This window comes from Orycteropus afer, unplaced genomic scaffold (genome assembly GCF_000298275.1).
Source record: "Orycteropus afer afer isolate SDZICR_OR568_19922 unplaced genomic scaffold, OryAfe1.0 scaffold00215, whole genome shotgun sequence".
Classification (NCBI taxonomy): domain Eukaryota; kingdom Metazoa; phylum Chordata; class Mammalia; order Tubulidentata; family Orycteropodidae; genus Orycteropus; species Orycteropus afer.
The window spans coordinates 3209846-3219179 of record NW_006921802.1 but is presented as its reverse complement, the minus strand read 5'-3'; positions in this window follow the sequence as shown (position 1 = coordinate 3219179).

Sequence of the window (9334 nt, the reverse complement as noted above, 5' to 3'; positions counted from 1 at the left end):
AATTCAAGGAGCTCTGGTGGCATAGTGCCTAAGGCATTTGACTGATAACCAGAAAGCTGGTGGTTCAAACCCACCAGCCACTCCTTGGAAAGAAGGTTGGGCAATCTACTTCCGTAGTGATACCACCTTGGAAACCCAAGGAGCAGTCTCTATGAGTCAGATCCAACTCCACAGCAGTGAGTTTGGTTTTTTGGTTTGAGGGCAACTCAAGCTACCTCAAAAATTGGAGGGCTCAAACCCATTAATAAAGTATAGTACCACCTGAGAATTCTATTAATGATAATTAATTGTTGTTGTTACTAGATGCTGTCAAGTCAGTTTCAATTCATAGAGACCCTATGTACAACAGAACCAAACATTGCCTGGTCCTGTGCCATCGTCACTATCGTTGTCATGTTCAAGCCCCATTGTTGCAGTCACCGTGTCTACACATCTCATTGAGGGTCTCACCCATTTTCACTGACCATCTATTGTACCAAGCAAGTTATCCTTCTCCAGGGACTGATATCTCCCGATAATGTGACAAAAGTATGAGAGACGAAGACTGGCCTTTCTTGCTTCTAAGGAGCATTTTGGCTGTACTTCCTCCAAGACAGATTTGTTCATTTTTCTACCAGTCCATAGTACATTTTTCACCAACACCACAATTCACATGCATCAATTTTTGGTCTTACTTATTCATTGTTCAGCTCTCACATGCATATGAGGCTATTGAGAAGACAATGGCTTGGGTCAGGTGCATCTTAGTCTTCAAAGTGACATCTTTGTTCATAATTAATCATACAAACCAACTATTGAATAGTTGCTAAGTAAGTATAATAAGCACAGTATTATAAAATACGATCTAGTAAAATTCCTGAACGATGTTAAAAAAAAAAAAAAAAAAAAAACTCACTACTGTCTAGTCAATTCACCTCATAGCGACCCCTCCTTGAGTTTCTGATGTGGTATCTCTACAGAAGTAGATTACTACTCCCATTTTTACAGATGGGAACAGTGAGCCTCAGAGATATTAAGTGACTTCCCAAGAGCACATGGCTAATAAGCAGAAGAGGTAGAAGAGGAAAAATCTCAAACTAGGGCTGACCTACTTTTTCTACAACAATATAGGGCCATAAAAGCACATGGCTTCTGATAGGGGTGAAACAAGGTTGTATTTACAATTACGTATATCCGAAGGGTCACTGTGAGTCAGAATCAACTCATAGGCAATGGATTTACTTCGATTTTAAGGGACCACATTTAGAGTTAATACTGTAAATCTAAATGTGTCTGCAGGACACTCTTTCCTTCTTACAACTGTCCTCCTTTAGAGCTATAATAATTGAAAAAGCCATGCTCTATTTTATGTAGGTTATAACTTGCAATCAACTCAATGACAGTGAGTTTGATTTTTGGTTTTATAACTACAAAGGACCAAAAACAAACTAATAAGATTTTTAAGTAAAAAGAGACACTAACATTTAACCATAGCTCTCCCTTTGTTATTGTTTTTGTTGTCATCAAGTCAGCTCCAACTCATGGCAATCTTGTGTAACAGAATGAAAGTTGCCTGGTGCTGCACCATCTTTATGATCTATGGTATGTTTGAGTTCATTGTGGCAGCTATTGTATAGTGTCTTTCAAAGTAGGGGGTTCATCTTCTAGTAGTATAGTGAACAATATCTGTTGTGATTCGTAGGTTTTCATAGGCTAATTTTCCAAAGTAGATTGCCAGGCCTTTCTTTCTAGTCTACCTTAGTCTGGAAGCCCCACTGAAACCAGGGCACCATCAGTAACCTAGCTGGTATTTGAAATACTAGTGGCACAGCCTCCAGCTTCACAGTAATATGCAAGCCACTGTTGTTGTTGTTATGTGCTGTCGAGTTAAGCCCAACTCATAACGACCCCTCCTTTGGTTTCCGAAGCGGTATCACTACGGAAGTAGATTGCCCAACCTTCCTTCTGAGAAGTGGCTGGCAGGTTTGAACCACCAACCTTCTGGTTAGCACTCAAGTGCCTTAGGCACTACAAACTGATGGATGGTGTAGCACCTCCTAGCTCAGAAATATTAAGTGAAACTTCTGATTGTCTTATTATTAGGACAAGCGGGTCCTTTCTTCCACTACTGGAGCTCACTGGATGTCTGAATCCATCAAACCGGACACCAGCAATGACATTATTTTTAGACAATTTCTGTGCCCTATGCTAAGATCCAGAAGGATCCTCAATTCCTATCTCAGGTCCAGTTTGCTTGGGTTGAGATATGAGAAGAGATGCCACTATAATTATGGGGACACTATTGAAGATGACTGAAGATGAGGAAGCCAAGCCACCATCTCCTAAACCCCATCACTTCCCACGTAAAGCTGGACTCCACTATCAACCTGTGGCTTGAGATGGGAGGAGAGGGAGGAGTGAGCAAGCCCCTTGCTGTTCCCAGTTTGTCATCACTCCCAGCTGTGGGCCTGACCTCTATCTCTATGTCACCTAGAGACACTGGGTGCTTACAGATTACATAGAAAAGGGTGATGTCAGTTTGGAGGGGGAAAGCTATCTAACCATGGTAACAGCCAAATACTCCCTAAGACCAATTAACCTTAAAATAATTTCCAAGCCAGACACTGCTTTTTCTAGGATGTACAAGACACAAGCAATTTCAGGGATTAATAGGAGACAGAAAAAGGAGAAAGTATATTCTAAGGTCTTTCCAACTGCTCCAATCACCCACAAGACACACTCCCCTTGATTAATACTAATTCCTGCAGCTGTTGGTTTTCTGACTGGCCTCCCTTAACCTTACTCCAGCAGGCCTCAGATATTTGAAAGGCTAATGAAGTTCCTAATCTGATATCCCTGCAAATGGACCCTTGGCTTTTCTAAGGGGGGGGGGGGGGGGGGGGGGGGGGGGGGGGGGCGGATGGGCGCTGCCCTCAAATGCCACTAACAAAAACAGCAGAGTGTATATTCTCTCTGAGTCTTTAGTGTACAAACATGTTTTTATCATCTATAAGGCATTCCCAAAATAAGTGCCTCTGGGGAAGGGACGGGAGTCTGAAGTCTCATTCCCGTCCCTAATGCACTTTGAATTTTTCTTATCACAGAAAGCAAATTGCAGGGCTTTCATTTTCCCATGCTCGCAATGTCTTTTTAGTGACTTCACATTCTATGAGCTATTTTTGGTGGTTAAATACTTGCTTTTTAAGAGTAAAGCTCCCTGCTTGCCCATTTGTAGTCTGGGAATAAAAAGAATCTCAATATATTTACAAAGTGTTCAGCTCTATTCTATTGATCTTCTCTGGCTAGAACTACCTAAATATTTCATCAGAGCAGGAAATATACCTGGTACTTTAAAATATTGATATAACAGTAATTTTATAAATGCTGGGCTTATTTAAAAGGCACAGTAAAGTCAGTTAATGATTTAAAAAAAAAAATTAAACACTTCCAATCTGAAAATGACTATATCATTATCAATTGTCATTTTTTAAAAATATCAAAACTCTTAAAAGGTAGGTACTAATGCCAAAAACATTCCCAAGTACAATTAAGTTATAGACCAATTTAGGATCTTTTTTTTTTTTTTTTTTTTAAAGTACTGGGGACAAGAGTGGAGAAGTTTTACTACAGCGATGTATGTCATCAAAGCTACATTTTTAAAACTTAGCTTTTTTTTTTTTACCATAATATATTCTCTTTTGATATGTCTTATCGCAAATGTACAAATAGTTTCACAAGACAGTAAAATATGTCCTTTTTTAATTTGATATATCTTTGTTTAACTTGATATCCCTTTTATGCAGGAAAAAGTGCTAAATTTTGTTTTAGAAAAGAGAAATCATGTATAAACAGGATTATGCGTCACCCATATTACAACAGGATATTCAATCATCTCTCAGATTTTCCTTAATTGGTTCCTGAAATACTAGTTTGGATTCATAATCCTCAGGCATAATGTTCATAGACATCCTCATTGTCCTCATTCACTGCAAAGCAGCAAATCTCTGCTGAAAATGGTCACATCCTTCTCTTTGCTCACTCTCACCACTGACAAAACAGGGGCGTTGGGGCACTTTTCAAGTAAAGCTACCAACTGCACTGAGTTGAATGTAACATTTCATTCCTTCTGTTTAACTTTGATTTTGTCTCTGGAAAAAAACAGAAGCAAGCAATGCTTTTTCTGTTAAAATAGACATTTATCTGTGATTAAAAATCATGAACTTTAATGAATGGTGGACCCGCAGGCTGAGCCCTCAGGAGCACAGCCAAACAGGGTGGTGGAGGAAGCTGGAGAGAAACTGTGGGAAACTGACTCTGAGGCTCCAGGGCCCAGGGCTCAGAGTGACGGGGCCAACTTGGGCTTCATTCAGGTCTGGTTCAGGCCAATGCCAGGGTCCATGGAGTTTCTATTAAATAGCATAGCAGGGCAATGGGAATCCAGGTGGCAAGTGATATGGAAGTCTAGGTTGAAGAAGAGAGCAAAATTCACTAAGAGACATATTCTAAAGGATGTGGGTGTCAGATATGCTAGACAAGAGGGGAAAACCCAGGACCCAGAAGTAGGAGGCTGAAACTGCATGGGCCCAAGGCTCATTTTACAGTCACACTGAACCCTGGACTTAGGGTCACAAACCTCTCCAGCCAGTGACATAGGCTTAGTACTACCAAACCAAACCAAACCCACTGCCATCAAGTTGATTCTGACTCAGCCACCCTATAGGACGTGTGTTATATAGTAGAACTGCTCCATAGTGTTTCCAACATTGTAAATCTTTACAAAAGCAAACTGCCTCATTTTTCTCCAGTGGAACGGCTGGTGATTCGAAACACTGACCTTTCGGTTAGCAGCTCCAAGCTTAGCACCATCCGGACTAAAAAGGACTTGATCTGCATGCAGATCCTGGGATCAGCAACTTCAGCTGGGAGAGGCAGATAAACATTACAGAAAAATTACCTATTTGCATTCATGACTCTTCCAGATTCTTTAAATTATCTCATTTAGCCATTAAATTATTTTGGTTAAATAGTAATTGTATTTGCTCATTAGCAAAGTGGGAGGTTTAAGTTTTCACATTTCATACTCTTAGAAAGAAATTCAGTTCTTAAATACTCTTCCTTAGATAGTTGGGAGCTCTGGTGTAGTGCCTAAGGCATTTGACTGTTAACCAGAAGCTGGCAGTATTCAGAATAAAAGAAGACTGACTCCAGACTTAGAAGTATGTTTTGTGCTCAACAAATCTTTAACAGCTTTTCTTGGGCATCAATTGAGTCTGACCCAGGTTTGGGGACACTGTTTTACCCCCTCAGGTAAACCTCTGCCCACTCACTCACTCCCCAAACCCAGAGTCTCTTTGCCCAGCTGTCAGATAATCCCTTAGGTCTCAGAATGCCTTGTACTGGAATCCACCATTACCCTTGAAATGTCTGAATCTAAGTCTTTCTTTCACTGACTTTACCGCATCATTTGACATTTTTTTTAGAAATTATTTTTTCCCCAGACCATTGTTCTCTTAGCTTTTCTTCTACCACTTAACTCCTTTCAAGCCTTTTCCTCAGTTCATTTCTCTGCCTGTCCCTTGAATACCATTGTTTTCCTAGTTCTGTTTTAAACATTTGCTTTCCTTGTTCTAATTACTCTCCATATTTTCATAGTCATTGTTCCAGCTACCATTTGTATGTTCTTTCCTGGAAGGCTATACTTCCAATAGAATGTCACATACATTCCTCAGTGTCTCTGACACTAAGGTCCATTGTTTGTTTGTTTACTTGAAAATCTATCTTCTTCTAAAGTCCTTAACATGATTACCAATTTGCAATTCATATAAGCTAATTATTCACTGTCCTTCTATCCTGATCCTTAACAATAGTCATTCCTAAGGATCAAATCTAGAGATCCTGGATAGAGTGGGAGGAAAAACATGGAGCAAAATCCAAAAACTCAATAATGATCAGAATTATTGGTCAGATGGAGTCTGGTGAAACCCCCAATACTATGATCCTGGGATACATTCTGGGCCTGGATCAAAGCTCACTCCCAAGGGCTGGCTCTCAGTCCAATAGTAAACAAGATGTATATGTAGACCATTCAACCCAGGGTAATGCACCCACACATTCTGTGGAAATACATCCCTTGGAGCAATCGACCATGGGTCACCAATAGGCAACATTCACACAGAAGAAATGCAAGACAAACAAGAGTGCATAACTATAAGGGGAAGGGAGGGGGAAAGGATTGCTGAGCAGGGAAGGGAGGAGACTGGGTTAGGGTTGGGCATGGTAAATGGGGAGTGAAAATAAATGTACACCTAACATTGAATGTAAAACAAACTCTTAACATATTTTTTTTTTAATAATTATCATCATGAAAATAAATAAATAAATAATAAAAAATAGTGCTGAAAATAAAAAAAAATAAAATAAAAACAATAGTCATTCCTTGGGTCTTTTTGTTTGGGCTTCCTAAGTAAATGCTTCTTGGGTCCTTATTCCTTTCCTCAGTGCTATTTCCTTAGTTCAGGAATTCAGCAGCTCTACCATATTATTCCCATGGCTTTCTAGCATTTTTCTCTTCTTTTCATGTCAATTTTCTCCTAACCATTTTGTGTGTGCAACCCAGAAATTACTGTGATCATGTGATCCCCTGTTAAATATTTTTCATAGTTTTCCCATATCTATAAAACAAACAAAAAAAAAACAACTGTCATCAGATCAGTTCCCACTCATAGTAACCCTACAGGACAGAGTAGAATTGCCCCATGAGGTTTCCAAAGCTGTAAATTTTTACAGAAGGAGACTCCCTCATGTTTCTCCTACTGATCAGTTAGTGGGTTTGAATGCCTTAACCATTGTGTCACCAGAGCTCCTCGTATCTATAAACTAAAAACAAACTGACTGCTATTGAGTAGATTCTGACTCATAGTGACCTCCATTGGGTTTCCAAGTCTTCCATGAACTGGCTGGTGTGTTTGAACCACCCACCTTTTGGTTAGCAGTCAAATGCCTTAACCACTGCACCACTAGAGTTTCTCATACCTATAAAGTAGATATAAATTCCAAATTCTTTGGAATGGCATGCATTTTATTGCATTTGTTTGCAAAGAACATAAACCAACTCTCCCCAAAAGGGGTATTTATTAAAGATTTTAGTGACATCTCACGGAACACAAAAGAGGCTATGCACCTCAGGAACTTCTCTCAAGTTACAAGGTAAATTTGCTTCTCTTTACATTGGTTCAAACCCACCAGTCACTCAGAAGGAAGGTTAGACAATCTACTTCCATAGTGATACCACCTAGGAAACCCAGGGAGGGGTCGCTATGAGTCGGGTCCGACTCAATGGCAAGCAACAACAACAACAATCTCTTTGCATGCCTTTACTCTTTTGTGTCTCTCAGTAGGCCAGCTGTCTCTGCTTCAGGAGGTAGCTTAAGAACTACTTCATTTCCACCTTTTAATGACTTCTGTTCACATATCTATCACACACCAGCATGATTTTTAGTTCATATTTGTGAAGAGAAGCATGTGATTGGTTCACCTAGTAGATGGTTTGGTTTTAATGGAGGTCATGTAACCATCTCTGTCCCATCAACTGTGGACAGGGACGAAAACAAATATGTTACCTTGGTCCACACTTCCAACAAAGTTGTAAATGATGGACAGTCCTAGAGAAAGGCATGGACTTGTCAGGTGAACCCAAATTTAGGTATACTGAAACAAAGCCTTTTATTATCTGCCCCATACATACTTGCTTTTACAACCTTATTCCTATCTCAGTCTCAACCTTTTTATACAACAGAACAAGACAGTGTTCTGAATTTAAGTATTTTACATTTTTTCACCCTTTTTGCACTGAAAACAATTTGCACTCTACTACCAGCCAAAAGATTGGCAGTTCAAAACTACTCAGCAGCACTGTAGATGAAAGGACTTGCAATTTGCTTCCTTAAAGATTACAGCCAAGAAAACCTTATGGAACAGTTCTACTCTAACACATGAGGTAACTAGAAGTCGAAATAAAATCAACAACAACAGGGTTTGTACAAGTTACGTATATGCCTGGGTCCAAGCAAAAGGTTATGCATTCGACTACTGGCCAAAGGTTGGTGGCTTGAATAACGCCCCTTCCCACAGGCACCTTGGAGACAGGTCTTGTGATCTGCTTTCAAAAAGTCACAGCCTTGAACACTCTACGGAGTTCTATTCTGCACACATGGAGTCACCATGAGTTGGAATCAACTCGGCATCAACTACCAGCAATGTATGTGTCTAGAATAGCTTTTCTTCTCTCCTTACCTAACTGCAAGCCCCTGGAACCATGTACTTAGCAAACTGGTAGTTGTCCATCAAGATTCAGCATAAATGTCACCTCTCTGACCAAACCAAAAAACCTAACTCACTGCCATCGACTCTATTATAGTGCCTAAGGCATTTGACTGCTAACCAGAAGGCTGGCAGTTCAAACCCAACAGCCACTCCTCAGAAGGAAGATTGAGCAATCTACTTCTGTAGAGATACCACCTTGGAATCCCAAGGAGGGATCTCTATGAGTTGGGATAGGCTCAACTGAACTTAGTTTGGGTTGGGTTTCCAAGGTGGTGGTAAATCTTTACAGAAGTAGATCACCCAGTCTTCCTTCTGCACCTCTTTGAAGGTTCCTTTAATGTCCCTTCTATGGATTTAGAGGTTCTATCTTCAAGATCTCCTCATATTTTTCATGTGGCTCCATTAGTAATTAAAAGCATTGCATTGCCATCTTTTATTCACATATCTCTTCAAAGAGAATGATCTTCTTAGCCTTATATTAGTTTCCTAATGTTTCCATATTAAATAACTTGAAAGGTAGGTAGGTAGGTAGGTAGATAGATAGTGATAGATAAAAATACCTCAGGTTGAGTGGCTTGTAAGAATGGAAATTTATTGCCTCAGTTCTAGAGGCTAAAGTCAATTGCCATTGAGTCAGCTCCAACTCACAGCAACCCTATGTGTGTCAGAATAGAAGAGTATTCCATAGGGTTTTCTTTCTTTCTTCTTTTTTTTAATTTTTATTTTTGCAATATTTCCTCCCCTCCCCTCCCACTCCTGGTAACCAACAAAGGAAGTTTCCTTCCATATATAAACCTTTTCTAGACTTTTTACAATAATGGACTAATACAATGCTTGTCCTTCTATGATTGACTTATTTCATTCAGCATAATGTCCTCCAAGTTCATCCACATTCTGTGGTGTTTTGAAGATTCTAAGTTATTCTTTAGGGTTACATAGTATTCCATTGTTTGTATGTACCATAGTTTGGTTATCCATTTTTTTTTGTTGATGGGTACCTAAGTTGTTTCCACTATTTACTATTGTAAATAGT